This window comes from Styela clava, chromosome 9, assembly GCF_964204865.1.
Source record: "Styela clava chromosome 9, kaStyClav1.hap1.2, whole genome shotgun sequence".
NCBI lineage: Eukaryota > Metazoa > Chordata > Ascidiacea > Stolidobranchia > Styelidae > Styela > Styela clava.
The window spans coordinates 14,104,194-14,122,687 of NC_135258.1; positions in this window are offsets into that span (position 1 = coordinate 14,104,194).

The window sequence follows — 18,494 nt, forward strand, 5'->3', positions numbered from 1 at the left end:
ACATTACTTATTTCTATCTATTTAATTTATCACGGATCTAATCTAAGGAGGCAAACCTCAGGCTGTATATCTATGGGTAGGCCACATTATGGTGGTAGACCTCACGCTATAAGTACCATTTACTACACTTTTGACCATGACACAAACTGATGCATACAATAGGATTTGTAGGCGCAAACAGGATACTTCTTTATGTCGTTAGAGGCAACTAAACATAAATCGCTTTCATGTTGCAACAGGTGAATCACCGAATTTGCTCAATATTAGAACAGCGTTCAATATTTCTTACACATTTTCTCATTGTCTGAAATATTCTTTAAATTTATCTAATCGATTCCAAAACAAACTGGATGCACGTTTTCAAACAATACAAAAATACTTCAAGAATTCCCAATTTTGGGCGACAGTACGTCATGATATCTTACATAAATTTGACACTATTACGTCACTCTTTTGGAAAATGCAGTATTTATAATAGCTACTCTGTGTACTTAAAAGCAAATCAAACCTATTTCCACTTCAAACTTAGAAACATTATCGAATTTAAGCGGTTAGTCCACTTTCTAACAGTGTCATCTTCCATATATTCTTATATTCCCACAAAATAATTTATAATTCCGCCGAGTATATCTCAACACTGCCGATTATTATAAAGTAGGCTTATTCTTGGAACTAGGTCGGTAGTGTGTATACATACACGTTGCAATATTTATAAGTATAGACACAACAAAACAAACCAGACGTGGTTCTCATTTTGTAATGCAAACGCGCCAGACTGCAGAAGAAAATGAAATTTTGTTATTGCTCAATATTAAGGTCTAATCTAATCAATTGAATGTTGCGAACATTGAAAGTATCGCTAATTAAAAATTTCCTGAAGAGAAAAGTTCTTTAACATTTCAAGATGATTGAACTATACTTATCCTTCAGCAATTAAGTATTAAATGATCCGATAGCGAAGACAATTTATAGGTTTAGGCCCTTTGTAAAAAAGCTAAACCAAAGTCAAAATTAAGTTTCGGTGAAAGAATAGAAAAATGAAACTTCATCATTGTGTCAAATTTAGAACCTTAGTAGATATAATAGGTGGAGATTCTGTTTGAGAAAAAAAAGAATAAATAATAGATTCTATATAACCATATCACATGTCAAAAATGGATGAAAATCCATTGTAAATCACCAACTTAATTATAAATAAAAGCGCATATTAGGCTAAGTGAGGTAACGCTTGGCGTTAAAATTTGTACATATCCTGAGAAACTATACACTGCATGCTTGGGATCTGTTCAAACGAATAATTTTAGTATTTATAGCATTTGTCGAGACAAAAATTATTCCAATAATTAGCGCACTTCCTGGATTTTTTTACGCGACAAGTTGGCAACATTCGAATGAAAAATGCGCATGCAACCAGTCAATGGGAACTTTCTAATGACCCATCATGTGTTGAATAGAGGAATCGGTCTGTAACGTATCTAGACATTCTGGCTATTAAATTTAAATTGAATCTTTTAAGTTGCATTGTTGCCTTTATGGTTCGCACTCAGAGTGGTGAACGTAAAATTACGTTTTATCGTTGTTGATAAAACCATTTGACAATGGCATCGTCATGAATATTACATAGTGTAAAGTTATTCGATTTTCTCTAGGGCTACGATTTTAATCTCACGCATATACCATTTCAAAAAATCTAGACCTATCAAATAATACTGCAAAAATCGAATAGTCCGTGTATGGTTGGGACATGTGCCACTGGTTTTTGACTATAAAATAAATGGTCGTACCAATATACCCCGAGAAAGGTATAGTTGAAATTATATTACGCGTACATCTTTATTAACCTGGAACGAGAGATACCCATACAGCACATGCTTTTGTTACCCTGACGGTCGTCATTTTACTATTTCAAATGAAAAGACATTAACTAAACTTGTCCTTTCCTAGAATTTACTCTGTAGTCCTTTTATAAAAGTTGACTCCAGTTTCTGTATATACGATATATAAACATAATAAACAAACAATGGTATCAGACACAACGGCACTCGGTGGCACGATCTAAATTGAATCATAAATTAAAAAGCAACAAAATAGTACCCATAGGGGAGGCATTGTTTATTTTGTACAAAATATAGGAGGCCATCGAATGTCAGTTCTAAGCGAGCGACAACATCAATTTTTATGGCAAAAACCAGCCTTTCCCAGCAGAAACAAAGGTTGCACAAAGCACATACATAAGTTCTATAATGCCGTCGTTCGATTTATATTTGGTAAAAAGCCTTCCATTGCCTAACGGTACAGGCACACCAGCTTTTATATTATGCATTTGAGATTTACACAGTCATTGGGTGCATAATATTACAAACGACCTTGCACTCTATTTTAGCCTTTATTAAGCTAAGCTGTCAGGAGATAAGAACTTAAATATAGATTAAACTATCAAAAGCATAAATTTGCTTACAAAACGCGGAAAAACGTGACATTTTCAAATCTTACAATCAGTTCATTTCTAAACCAGCTCTGACGCGTTCCTCATTGTTTATCGACAAATGTGTCGTCATCTATAAACGTCAATAGTCCGCCTAATCCGGTCCAAACAAAAAGAAAAATAGATTCCTAATTAAGGAGTAATTTGTACTATAATTAGCGATAGCCGATTAATATAAATACAAACTATCTTGGTCGGAAACTTTGATTCAAGTGGGAAAAATTTCTCGAGTTTTTGATTTTTCAATTCGTACGATTACTGACAGAAATTTAAAGATGCAATTTTTGTTTCATTTTCCATAAATATATCACACTGCGTTCTGTTATTAACCGAACCGTTTTTAATCAGTACTGCTACAAAAACAGTGATTTATTTCGATATTTTGAAGAAAAACAATACAAAATACAATCTTACAATTTAATTGAACAAATGAATATTATTATTTTTATCAGTATGCGTAATGCGCAATGCTACTTCACGAATCTAAGCCTTTCTTATTTTAGAATCTAAAATTCAGCAACATTACGAAAAAATATCAAACTAATTATTTTTTTAACATTACGCTATTCTAAACAGTTTCGCTTCCTAGCATAACGCTATGGCGCACATCCAATTATTGTTATAATTAATTGAACGAACAATAAATAGGTCATTCAAATTCAAAGCTTGAGATTCGAATTTCGACTCCATAAAAGTGTCAGAAATTAGTGACTTGTTTATGTAGGCTATGCCCAAACGCGACACAATAATGCCGTGATTTGATCGGACTCGATTCATCCATATAGCACAACATTTTATAATTTCTGTTACCTTATTTCTTGTTCAAGTTTTACGTTAGGTTTGTGTACTCTTTGGGTATCGATTCTTAAAATTCGTTCTTGGGAATTTTCCATTGAGTTCATGTTCGAGTTCACGAGGAACACTGAAACGAGTAGCAAGAATTTTATATATAAAGTGATGTAATCGAAATACGTAGCAGATTAAATTTGAGGTCACTGATTATCACAAATGGTTGTTTTGAGCAAATGTATACTCTGTTGTGAAGTAGAGATGCATTAATGGTATATGTAGAAACCTTTACTTTGGACGTGGGGAAACTTCATCGCTGAAATATGTTGTAATTGTAACTTTACTTATTGGAATATTACCATGTTAGAGAAATTTATCCAATTATAGAAAAAAAAAATCGATTCATCGTTTCGTGTGTTCTTGAAATATTGAACACGCAGCTCGAGTCGGTGAAGCCAAATGAGTCCATTTAAAAACTTTTGGATAAATGTAACACAATAAATTATGTATATTATCAACAAAAAAGGTTTCCATTTTTTGACAATTGCTACCTGATACGAATGCTTAGTGTTTATACTCATATCGTAGCAACGTGCGAAGTCCTATTCCAGAATAATACACAAAGTGCGTTATTTATGCGCTTGTCTCTCATAAGAACTTAGGTTTTGTATGCGTTTATGAGTTTTATAATTTCAATTCACATCATGTGTGCTCTATTAGTGAGAAGTCCTTTTTATTGTAAAATAAAAATATTTCATTCTGAGAACATAACTTGGACTCGATAAATCCCAATGGAATAAACACAAAATCCTATATGTTTCGCATAAGTAACTTGTTACACCTCTGGAAACGAATGAATATAAATTGTGACGTGTAAAATAAACAACTCAAAGTTGTTAAACATCAATTGTTATCAGCAATGACGATCAATAAAGTTATTCCCGTCGATCATACCTCGGGGCAACATACTCAACTTACTCCGTTGAATATGGAACCACATTATGGTGTAATTTCGTAGCATTTACTTGCTCGACGAAACCAGTAAGGCGACACATCCTAAGATGCTAAGATCAGATTATTTACAGCATTCAATTGTTCAATAATTGTTTTCGCACGAGTATGTATATTGTTCACATCACAAATAATATGTGTATATTTATAAATAAAGTGTTTAAATTATATTTAATTGCCAAGCATTTTCATATATATAACCCTCCATCTGTAATCATTCTAAATACGAACACTTTGCATATTTTACTTTCACTTACATGGTTACCTAACAATATAGTATGTATAAAACACTTTTATATGGGCTATAGAACAATATATATCTCAATCCAATTACCGTCGAGAATAAATTGATATACAAATTAAATATCGACATGACGTCATCATTTACTAGTTGGTTCAGCGTTGGCGAAAGTAATATGGATATATTATCTGCAATATTTATAATGCTTCTTTAATTTACAGCACCTGATCAATGTTCTTTAACCCATGGCTAATATTTAGATTGTCCACAATAGCATTTTCATATTTGTTTTTGCATGTCCCAGTCTGCGACCGGCGAAGCGCATTAAATATGTCATTCACCTGTTTGAATGCACTCTTTGGATTCTGAAAAAAATAAATTGATAAATATTTTATCATGGTTGCTATTTTAGTATTCAGGCAAAATTCATCCGCGTATAATTTCGTAAACGATCATAGTAAATGACGCTGTGTTTTGTTTTTGAGATCACGAAGATATTTTGTGCAATTACGCCATGTTTGTGTAAATGAATGTTGAATATTCCAGATGATTTAGTAATCCAAATGATCAAACTTAGAAAAAAAAATCTCTTTTGATTGAGCAAACATTGAAATTTTTTTGCATATTTTTCATTTCCCTAATGAAGTATTTAAAAGGGGGTGTTTTGGTGGAAAATACGCATGCACCAATATTATCCATATATGCTTTTTTTTTCGATGAATGAACCAGGTTTCAGGCAGCCATTGTCTAACGTGAACTTGGGGTTTTTACCCAATTCCCAAATGGGTTCAAATTTTTTGTCAAACTTTTTTCATGTTAATCAATGAATAAATATTCTAAAAATGATACAGCAATGTAATATAACACAGAGGCATCAAGCCCGATGATGTATAATATGCGATAATTTTGTATAAAATCGCTCGTGTGATTGTTTGTGGATGTTTATTTTCTATTTCATAGAAAACTAATTAAACCAACTAAATGCCATCAAAATGAAAGTAATGTAATGTTTTACTCTTTAATGCATAGTTGTGTGGCGTTATCGAATAATCGCCTCGGGGTTTGTATGGCATTTTATCGCAAATTAACAACTATAAATATCTATCTATAACTTTTTATAACGCTCGTACTTGGTATATCACGAAATTGTCATTAGAAGAAAACATGAAAACTGTCCAGCACACACCAAATGACAATTTTATTGCGTTTTTTGCATTAGCCTCTCGTTTAATTCAAAACAAAAGTTTATTAATTATTGTCGCTTTATAGCGAAATTTTATACATCATTCCATCTAATTTGTTAGAATTATCTTCTGTCAAATGTAATTTGGCAATCGTCAAATTAAAATCTTCGTAGATCCCGTTTCCACGATTGTATTTGTCCTGTTTTCCAATTCAATTTTTATTTTGACCTTTCAACCAATCGTAAGACTTGGGTGTACCGTGTATTACACGATAGGGCATCTTCAGCACATAATATTTTTTCCATACCACCGTGCGGTGTATTTTCAATCCAGAAGAATTTTATATTGTAGATTATCGGTTTTATTCTATATAAGGATGGTATAAATATGTAAGTCAAATATCCTTGGATTATTTTAAAGATAGCTGAAGAAGGGCTTTAAAAATTGTGAAACCTATAATTCTAATCTGCGAATTGCAATGCTCGAATACATAATTATTTATGCTTCAATTTTTGAAAGGCTTGTTTGTAAATTATGGCTTCGTTGACGTTGTCCGCCTCACATGACCTTGATCTCGTGACAGCCATGTTACCAAAAATAAAACATAATTTTGATGTATAGACTTTACGTAATCAGGTTTCGATATTGTGCATTATATATTCACTAATTTAAAATAAGAATGTACTGAGTCCCAATGTCCGACCAACTGTTGGAAATCTTTTCTGCCAATATCGACTAAGTTTTTCACACAGTATCTCATGTCCAGGGCCTCTGATAACTTTTTGCTTCTGAAAGTATAATTCCATTTTGTCTCAGAGCAAATGAGAAAAACAACGTATAAGTTGAGTGAAATTAGGCATTTTTTTCTTGTAGATTTTAAATGCTGATGGTAAAATGTTCGAATAAAAGTTAATTATCAATCGTTATTATAAAAAAAAAGTGTTTTAGTGACACAATTAGCGTGGGCACTAATCTGATTAACTCCACTTTTTAGCATGTGATGTTTTGTATTCGAAGAATTGATGTAAATACAACCCGGATATAAAATGCCTGTGGCTGAGATTGCGTCTCTCTAGCGATAATTTAAAATCAGTATGTTCACTTTTAACTGCGCAAAAAAATAAATGTAATTGCACAACAATTCATAACACACATTTACTAAATATTTAGAGTTACAATTGATCCGTACTGTATCACATATTATTTATTTATTATATAACTATAAATATACATTAGCATATAAAAAGTGCATGCTTTTTCAGGAGGTTATAATTTTCTGTTGAGTTGTGTTCTGTTAAATTGGTTTAGCTTACACTGGTCATTTTCAAGGTCACTGTGTCAGTTATGACCAACAACACGACTATGTTTCATTGTTTTCGATTGTATCGAACGGATGTGTTCACAATGACGCATCATTTTGTTCCAAATAAACGTTGTTATTATGTATATGATTTTTGATGTTGTCTTACAAAATAAATTCTTACATAAATGAACTTCTATGAAGTTGGTTGTAGTATGTTAATATTTATGAAACGTAATACCAGGTGCAGTCATGTAAGTTTTTGTAATAAGTCGGATATTTTCTTCCTCCTTCCGAAGATTATGTTTACGTGTTTTGACAATTGCATTTAATCGACACCGATTTAAAAAATGGTTAAAATTGAAGTATGTAAATATTGTAATAACTCTGTCGGAACATAACTACAAGACGTTGACTACAGACAACTTTAGCGCCACAGTGCTCCCAGCTTAGGTCTCAAGCAGTAATCTGCATTTCCATGGCTCACATGTTGCAAGATTGTCGTATTACATAGAAAAAGGTTACTTGATCCTATAGCAGCGAATAATTTGTATTCAATTTTCTCAATCAATGAATTGCGCTTCATAAAATAAAATTTCATACTTTTACTACTACGACAATGACAAATATATCTATAAATAATTCAGGCTAGTGTCCATTGAATCTACGCCATTGAAAATAGCCAATTGCTCAATAGAAAATGGTTACTTCCTGTTAAAGGTGGGGAATCACGCAAACATTTTTGTAGCAAATTTGATTCTATATAATTTATCAAGATTTTTGGCGTTTACCGTTTGCATAAAATGGACTTCGTTTGCGAGACTCGTATTTTTAAAAGTCGACCCTGCCGAAATTGAACGCAAATTAGTATGTCCCGTTGATGACGTAGTGGTGAGAACTAGTCGGCGAAACTTTGCATTAGGTCAAAGGCAATTATAGCATTCTGTGTACTCATTTTGAACCATGTGCTAGTTCTATTGGGCGGCGCATTTGGAGGAAGCTTTTGTGATTTAAATCAATACCAATATCTTTAAATAATATTATTGCATTATGAGAAATTGCAGTAAACTCAACTAATCGAGGTCAAGACGTACTCGAGTTCTGTGCCGCACCTTTCGCTGCAATATATTTTCTAGTGAAAAAGCGCATACCAGGCCATTTTTTGTCTCAAATGATCTAGATTTTATAATTCATGTGTGTTTACTCTGCTTATCTGATCCTATAACTAGTCTTTTTATTATATTTTCGGTATATATAAACTAACTGACTGTACCGGTATATGCGCGAACACTACCGTAACGTATGGAATGTGTAGTTGGTGGTTACAGCAGATTTCACAGGGATGGATCTGTCTTGAAGCAAAAAAAAGAAGGAGAAAATTATGGATAAAATTTTCGCAAGTAACTATTTCTGATGTCTCTCCATGGAACTAAAAGAAGACCTCTGAGTCGAAGGATCGTTTCACCCTTAAAATTATGTTGGGATCCATGCAAACTTCTACCCACAGCTCGAAACAACAATACTTCACGCAGTTATTCAAATCAGTTTTTATTTATTTTTAGCATTTTATTACAAGTTTTTATCATATGTAATTCATTCATGCCAATAAATGTGTTGTCACGAATCTCCATTAGTTGATCGATAACAGCTGGACTGTGTTGTTAATAGCAGAGTGCACTGGAAAACGAAGTATACAAATTAAATTGATAGAACTGACATAAAAAAAAGGATAATATCACCAGACAGCTTAGTAAGGTTCAACATACAAAAGTGTTTTGTTGCATAATAATGTGAAATGAATATAAAAAAAACTGGGACATTATTGGGATTCTACGTTTATCTGGTACCGGTAGTAGACTTTTGGTAAATGTACAAATTGGCGATTTGAATTGGTTCATACAAAAGTGTGACTGGGTATCATCATGCTTTGACTAAATATTTTATTAAACAGTCGATAAACGAAATAAAGGGTAAATACTTACTCTAGAATCAGTTCTTCAAAGCCTCCTAACGTACCGGATCATTACATAAAACGCCGTGGCTTGATCCCATCACATTCAGAACTTCTTATGTATTAGCATTTATGCTTAACAATACATTATTGTTTCAATCTTTATTAAACTAAGCGATGAGAAACTAGATTTAAACGCCAAAAACAGAGGTTGAACACCTTACCCGCCAATGGCGAGGGAGCTACTTTCTGAAATGAGTTCTCACTACTACGTCATCAAAGGCCGTTTCCGAACCTGGGTCGATTTTCTTTGAAGCGGTTTTTAAAAATTCATAAGTAGAAAACTAAGTCCACTTTATGCAAGCGGTGAACGTTAAAAATCTTAAAAAAAATATATAGAATCAAATTTTCCACAAAAATGTTTGCGCAATAACCCACCTTTAATGTCGACGACACTGATTCAGAGTTATAAATATAAGAAGCCACTATGGGACTAGGCAGCACATTGGAGCCTGTAAGGTCGACGGGTTCTCTAGTCTTTGTCTGGTATTAGACCCACCATTTTATTTTTAAACGCAAGCGACAATATCTCGCCAAAGAACCAAAAGTTCTGGACAATTCACGGAGTCAGAGATCTTGTTTTTTTTCCGAAACCTGATTTTCAGATGACATCGAATCTATTGGAACATTATCTAAAATAAAAATATTTGTTAGATTTGATATTGTCTGCCTTAATTTGGATATTTACATTTCTTTATTGTTTAGAGCAGGGGTCACCAACCCGTTGTCCGTGGGCAACAAGTCGCCTGCGACGACCACATGAGTCGCCCGCATGACTGTTCCAAAATAAGCATAATAACGGCGCTTATAAGTAAGCTACATCAATTAATTTTTGTCACGCTATTCTTGTATAAACCGCAATTATGTCTGTATGTGGGAACTGACACTATGGTAATTATTATTATTGTAACGATCATCCTGCTTAGTATTTGACCTCAGTAATGTGACGGGTCATTCAATACTCTCCCAATTATGACATCACAGATGTCACCTTCCACGAACCCGCGTTTTTTCTTGTCCGTTTATTTGGGAAGCAGCAATAATACAGTTAATAATTTCAAAGAAAAATGACAGAAAACCGAAAGGAAACCTACCATTTTCACGATGAGTGGGGGATGAATTTTTCTTTACCACCTTGCGTATGTCTAATTTGCGGGGCGATTATAGTAACGACAAAGAGGAGAGATATTTCACATCTTGTCACTATCCATTGGTCAGCGCAGTAAGGGCAGAAAAAGCTCGCCTTTTAAATCAAACAGCAATCCTATTTCACGAGACCAGTGTTTGGTTCAAGCTATCTTTGTGAATCAACATTTTTTGACATGAAATTCACCAGGAACTAAACACGGACCACGCCTCACTGATGAAAATCTGCAAGACTCGCTCAGAGTTACAGTGTCAAGTTACACGCCGGAGTACAACACACTGGTGGAGAAGCATTAGACCAAATTTGTTTGATTTTAGTTTTCTCCTTGTTTAAAACAAGATATTCCTAATTAGTTAAATGTGTTTGTAAATTTAACATTTAACAGTACAGCTGTTAAGTTCATTTTATCTTAGGCTTATGCAGGGTGTTTGTAAAAACGCAGGTACATTGTGAACCTGTGGTGTGGTTTTCGAGGATATTATTGTAGTGATAACTTTGAAAAACAATCAGTTTGAAAATGGATAGTGATTTGTTTGCTACGTTGAGATGATAATCGTTTGCTACGTTGAGATGATAATCGTTTGATTTCCTGAAGAATCCTAAAGTTTATCAGTGTTTTTACTCGACTAAATACCAGTAATTATCAATAATTGAAGCTTAATCGAGCGAATTGACTTTTTTGGAATTGTGCATTGAACTGGTAGCCCTCGGCTCAATCTGTACTCAGAAAGTATCCCTCGACTTCGAAAAGGTTGGTGACCCCTGGTTTAGAGATTGCAGGGAACTGTTGTGACCAACGTTCCCTCTAAGAGCTTGCTTAGTTGCGCGAAACAGAAGGCCATGTGAGCTCCAAAGAAAAGGTCTGCGCGGAAAATTAGAAAAAATAGAAAAGAACACAACATTTTAAACGAACAATGAATTGTCAATACTTATGCAGTGCGCGGCAGAACAAAAGTACTGCGCGAGGATTCTCGGCCAGTTTAGAGGGAACGTTGGTTGTGACATATTTTGCTTGTTTTTAAAACTTCTCATTTATCTCATTATTTACGTTCTATCCACCTATTTTCAACGTTTTTTGAATAACATACTCTCGCCTTACTATCTGTATTTGTAGCTTATTGTTGGCTAGTTATTTTTGAGGTGGGGCGCGAGACAAATTCTAAAAACGGGGCGCGGATTGAAAAGTTTGAGAACAACTGATCTAATGTAATAGTGCTGGATAATGAACAGAAAAGCAAAGAGAGTTTACATCCGTATTTATAAATAAGAACCACTCACAGGTACACGAGGGTAGTTTATTTATCGCGTTCACATACCAATTATTATGTAGTATAAAATATTGTGGAAATAAGTAACTCAAAACCTATAATCTGAAGTGAATCAAATATCAAGAAGGGGGATTTTTAAGTCTGTGTCACATATTTTAAAACTAACCAAAAGTTTATTCATTTTATTTTAGTCTATCATATACCCTCGGGTTGGGATTTCCAACATATAGTCCGAATATGAGATTAAATACTTTTTTGTTTCAAAGTCCAGAATTGGTATCAGTATATTTTATTTATCTATATACTTAACAAATCGTGACTGGATAATTGCTGATGTAAAGTTAAGGTGATTTTACACTACGATAGTACTATGCCGGGAAATAAAACAAACGAGCACACTAAATTAACCCAAGGTTATTTTGCTTTCGACGGAATGGCTTCCGCCACATAGAATTTTGCAAAGAACAAAACTCTCTAGCTCCATGACGTAGATTATTATTATACATTTCTAATATTTCGTGTAATCCAAGACGGCAGGCGTCGCGTCAATGTCCATTTTACATGAAGACATTATTTAAGCCTACACCACAAAATTACAATGATATATATATATAGTTATTGAGAAACTACGTATAGTACACTACGTAAACTTAGTACGCGTAACTACCGAAAGAATCGCGTATAATTGATAATATCAAATATCTAAAACAACCTTGATTTGCGAAGAGATTCTACCAAAATGACAAAGAATAGACTTATGGTAGTTATCATTGGTTTATTCCAACGACTGGACAAACAATTTTGCAAATAGGAAAAAACGTTACCAAGTAAAACACAAACTGTAACAAGACATAACCCTATTTACATAACTATATATTTTTCTCATACCTGGGGATTTTAAATGAATAGATCTTGATAGATTAAAATTTATAATGGTTAGGTCAGATTTATTCTGTAACATTTTTATAATTACAGCTTCAATCTTCATATTTTTATGTTCTTATCTGCTCGATATATACACTCATCAATATTAAATATACTCGACAGTAAAGTCCACCTCATATTTATCTCTGTGTTGTCTGATATTTAATAAAACTCATGATTTGTTCCTAGTCTTATGGTAGTCATTGCATTCAATCGTGCATTCCAGGACAAGTTTATAATTGTTACATCACTACCCAAATTGCAAGAAATGTAATATATGAATATAATAAAAAATTCCTGTATACGGCATTATGTATTGATCCATTGCAGAAGTCTTTGCTGCAGCATTTAAAGTTTGTTTCTTTTCTGTTGGCAATGTTTCTGCAATCCATACTTTTCATGCAATCCATTTTTACCTAAGCGTGATTAAAAGATGAATTTATTCGTTCATTTTTAATATAGAAAAGCCCTCGGAATCAATTATTAAGTTTTACCTAAAAAGTTATTTTCATCATGCAAATCAAGAAAACGACTCATGTGCTTCATAGACAGATTTACAGATTAGCCCAAAAAGAATGATACCTAAAAATGGAACATATACAATTTTCAAGGCAATATGGCAATATTAGTTACTTGGATGACAAGTTTAGTCCTTGAGCACGTGAAGTATAATTTAATAATAATTTTATTTTGACCTGCTTCTTTACATTGTATTACTTTTATACTCATTAAAAAAACTAAAATTCCATGAAAACCTACCATATTGTCCTCCTTATATTTTGCACATGACCAAGAATCACTTTGTCTGAATGTGTCAGACGTATCAGAGTATGAATTGGTCTGAGAACAGATTTTGTACTGATTGAGTGCAATACATTCTTCCTCTGTAGACCTCCCTCCGCATACCACGCAACGTAGTTTTGAGTTTGGATAAACAAATCGTCTTTTACTCTGCAATGTAAGAAAATCCTTCTAGTAAAGTCCTATTAAATACCAACTATTACATTTTCAAACCATACTGTGGGGTCCTAAAAGTCGGGGGCTTATTTCATGTGTATATTCATTAGGTGGCATTAACACATATCGTTTTAAACACCTAAAAATAATTTTAGGAACGTAACCTCGCATATGTGAATTCGTGTGTATGTGACAGTGGTTCGGTGTGTGATATGCAAACACAGCCTCTTTGAAACGTGAATCTGTGTGAACGTATCTCATGCTAATCCACTGTATCTAAATATTGTATATACAGAGTGTCTCATCATAGAGCGCTCATTTCCTCAGGCAACATAGTGTGGATACCTAGTAATATTTAGGTATTGTTTGCATTTTTCAACAACCCACAGAATGATTAACCCAAAAAATGAGGAGCAAAATTGCTGATTGGCAAGAAGCTTGCGAATCAGTAAAGCAAACTTAGCGCCTCTTCAACAAAGAATTTGGAATTTATTCAACTTTGAATATTTTTCTCAGAGCGTCCGCTCCTAGGTCTTCCTGATCTTTGTGCATCAACTACAGATCCAGATTCCATGAATTTTTGATGAATTGCGTAACTCTTCGTCGTAAAAAGGCCGAATGCCGCCTTACTGTTTTATATGCTTCTTGCCAAACAGCAATTTTTCACTTAATTGTTTGGGTTAATCTCCTTGACATTCTGTGGGTTGTTGAAAAATGCAAACAGTACCTAAATTTTACTAGTTATCCATACTATGTTTCCGGAAAAAAAGAACACTCTATGATGAGTACCGGAAAAGCGAATTAAAATTAAAAGTGTTTACAGAACATTTGCAATAGAATAAAACAAATGTCTGGATAATTGTATCTACTTTTAGACTTAGGGTTCGGTTTGACTGGTATTGAGAAGGAGTTTGCAGTAATTTTGATTGACAAGAATTGCAAAACAATGACATCATTTCTTTATTACCTCAGTGAGAATGAAGGGTAGTCAATAAATGTCAACTATTGCCCGTCGTATCTAAATTAAAAAATAACTGGTCGAATAAAATGAATTCAATAATTAAATTTCGATTACTTACTTTAGTGCTAAGCAATGGAGTTAAAGTATGTGCGTAATTTGTTGGTCTGACTCCTCCAATATCTAAAGGCTTGATGTTCCTCGAAAACGTTGTGTTGCCAGCCCAGTTGAGTGCGACACATAATTTGTTTCTACAAACTGGTGCATCTCCAGGACAAGCACTTAAATTTAAAAACATAAATTGGTAAATGTACGCTGAATAGAAATAAGGCATTATAACCTAATTTGTTTTTGACGAACAAATGACAAATTGCGGAAGTGGCGAACAGTAGCAGTAGATAATATTTAAGGGCATACATAATATTAGAATGAGAAATGTAAATCCACCCAAACCATTCTAATGCCTATATATGATTTTGTGTTTGTCATTATTTCATAAAGATATTAGCTATACCGGCCATGACATTAAATAATACGAAGTAGACGATGACGATCAAAGTTACGCTCACAATAAGTTTTGACAAACAAGTGGTTTCAAGCTGTGACCGCATGGCAACAATAATATACAAAAGCGTGTAACGTTGTAGTTAGATTCTGACATTTTTCTGAAAACACTTATCTCATAAAAAGATAGCATGCAGTAAGGATTGAAGATTCTCGTTGGATGCGTTTGCTCAAAGATCTCAGTATTGAACATGTTTCAATTGTTTGTATGAGAGATATAAACCTGTCATTATCTCTGCAGTTCAAATATTCTACCAACAATTTAGGCAACAGTACCAATTCGTTGGCGTAGTTACCGAATTAGCTTCGATCGAGTCGTGTGTCAGCAGTCGACACAAGATAATTGAATTAGCGTCATTTCAGCCCTCAGTAAGCTAATAAAACCTTGTCTACAAGCTTTGTATGAGGAAGAAATTGATCGTGTACCAGAAATTTCCTTCTAGTCAATCCGGAAAATTTAATAAAAATCCTTCATTATTTCGTTATCTTTAATTCAAGTTTTTATTCGTGGAGGAAACGGCAGGTACCTGCACCAATTTCCATACTGGTATGGGCGTCGAGGTTTTCTGGAAAACAAAGGCTTCACGTTCCCTGCTGGTCCGTATTTGCAGACGACCATGCTTGGTCTAAAATAAATATCTGATCCAACTCGAACATTATTTTTGCATTTCGTCTTTCCACATCCAATCGCATGTGTGGTATCCCAAACTAACTGAGAATAAAGTATCAATATTGAAGTGCAATAAAGATAGTACTTGGTAAATGATAAAGTACTTGCAATGAAAAATGTAAATATATTTGTTTGTATTTTTTCTGACATCGGCATATATATTAAATGGAATCTAATAAAGACGATATATTTTAATTTTCAATATTATTTCAAATGTTGTCGAAATTTAAAAGTTTAACTATATAATCCAATGTGTAACATTTGAAAGAAAATTCTATTCAGTTATGGATTGACAATTCTGGCGCTTGTGGATGGATATAAAGTTTGAAATTTTGCATATACCCATATCTACTTTATCTGTAATACTTAGACGTATGTCATAATGTATTTCTCACTTCTTTTTATTTTGATGCAATTCGTACCTGTGTGTAACGTCCACATATTTTATTGGGGAAGCAAAAATTGGTTGAGTAATCATAATTGTTTCGTTCTCTGAACCAATCCGCCACTGCCATGGTAACATCTTAATAAATAAAATAAATATTAATATTATTTATTCAGTTTTGCATATCAAATATAGTATCAACCAAAAATACGCTCCGTAATCACAGACGCGCTTGTGTGTTACAGTATAATATGCTTATTTATAGATTTAAACTAACTGTAGAACAATTTCAGTTCGAAACATCGTCATACACCTTCACAATAAAAAAATATGATTCATGAACATTATTATTCACGGAGAAATATATACAATCGCTTACTTCTTAGCTCTTGATTAGTGATGAATATGTTTTCTCCGATAAGCCCATAGGGTTCAAAATTGTATCGGTTGCTCGGCGCATAAATACACTTATCAACGTATGATTGAGCTTGATCAGCCAGATCTGGGTCCCAACTGAGCATCCGTAGATTTGATCCATTTGGTGACACCTGTATAAACATGCCAGAATATTTTGAATGTCGATGCTTGCGATTACAAGCTGTGATATATATATTATATTATGATGAACGATTATGGCGATGTGGATATTTTATTTACTATTTATTTTATTTTTATTCAGTATCTGAAATAGTCCTGGTAATTTGCACTTGCATGTAAATTTCCAACACCTCGGCAAGGATAAACTGACAAAACTTTAATGAAGTATGCTTCGAAGCATTTGAGAATAGCATTATTAGATCTACAACAATAGTTATACGTAAGTAACAAGATAGTAGGAATAGCCTATATGACTTTGTCTTTCTTAATCCCTCCAAACCACTTTCGAAAACAATATACCTTTGTCCGATAGTAATTGTGCACCCTGAGCATATTGACTACTTCATCTTTTATAATCTGGCTGGATGAGATATCGACCGAATATACTAATATTAAAAAAATATTAAATACTTTAAACTTAGAAATTGCACAAATACGTTTCATGCCGTCTTCTCTATTAGTTAAATAGCTTTATCAACCCAAAGAAACGACGTATGGAAGTTCATTCCGCTAACGTTCGCTCGATAAACTAATGACGTGTGATCCCTTTTTCTGCATCACAGACAATTTAAAATAAAATAAAACAAAAAAGCTTTAAAATGGCCAGATTAAAATGTATGGTTTGACCAAATGTTGTATATGTCACAAAATAAATCTTGATCGATTACGGGATATTTAGTTGTCGTTTATTTGTTAAATTTAAGTCGCGAAAATTTATGAAATATCATCAGATTTTCTGCATAATTGAGTACGGATATACCAAAACAACGACTTCACTCTCATATGCCACAAGAAGCGCTAAAGAGCAAGTAACAAAACAGGTATGTACGGAAAAGCGTGCGCGGTAAATATTAGCATTTAGTGTCTTAATGTTTTTCTTATTGGACACGTAGTGGACATAACGATCGTTTCAATATTATGTTGTTGTTGTTGTTCTTTGACACGTTTTTAAAAAGTCGCTTTTCTCTTCGAATACTGGACCAATTGCTTTGAAATTTTCAGTGGTTAAAGATAAAATTTTTCTCCAGAAGGCTATAACTTTTTTTTCGCTATGACATCATCAAAATTATTGCCATTGGGTGGCGCTACGTGTCCATATATTTGAGCATAGCTCTCTTGTATTTATATTATCTGGACTACCTGGTTACAAGATGGTTTACATAACCCCTGGTTGGTTCTGGCTTCCTCCGGCATTCAAGTCGATTCTTTCGTACTGGTAAATGTATATAGGCCTACCTCTAACTCTCACCTAGGGTGCCACTGAACTCTTCTCAGTTTTCTGCTCTGTATTTCTACGAGAGTCGTACAGGAGTTGAGTTTTGTAGCGCAGTCGGAGTTTGGCGTATTTCGTGTTAGCTGCTGGTGTTTGTCACGCGCGGGAACTTTTACAAGACAATTAAATTCTGTATTTAATCAGTTTAAATGTACTCATTGCAAACTACGGGCACAATCAACGCTGAATTTTCTTGATGTTACTTTAATGTTATCGTTCCAACTGTATTTTGTGGTGTTGCAGTACATTTTTAGTTCAGTATACATTCATCAAATGGTTTACGAGATCTATGGCAACAAGTATTGTTTAGTTCATATTTGTTGGTCCATGTATATATTGAAAGAGTTTTTATAAAATATATAATCATTAATATTACTGTTCGTTGTTTGATTTCTCGTGCTACTCCTGGTAGTTTGCATTTGCGTTGTTTTGATTTGGTTTTATAGCCAGCATGTTGTAGTGCAGTATTTTGCTTAGAATTATATTGAATTTTAAATAGTTACGATAAGTAAACAGTTGTTCGTAACTATTCAAAGGAAATGGAAATCGAAAAAAAAAACATCAGATTTAAAAACGGCAACTATAGACAGACTGGGAAAGCAGGTATGTTACAATGGTGGTTACAAAGAAATTTGTGGAATTACATCAATCACTGATAACAAATTTTACAAAATCATTTCATCATATATTCCAGACTTAATCAGTTTTGGTCAGGCACATATAGCGTGGA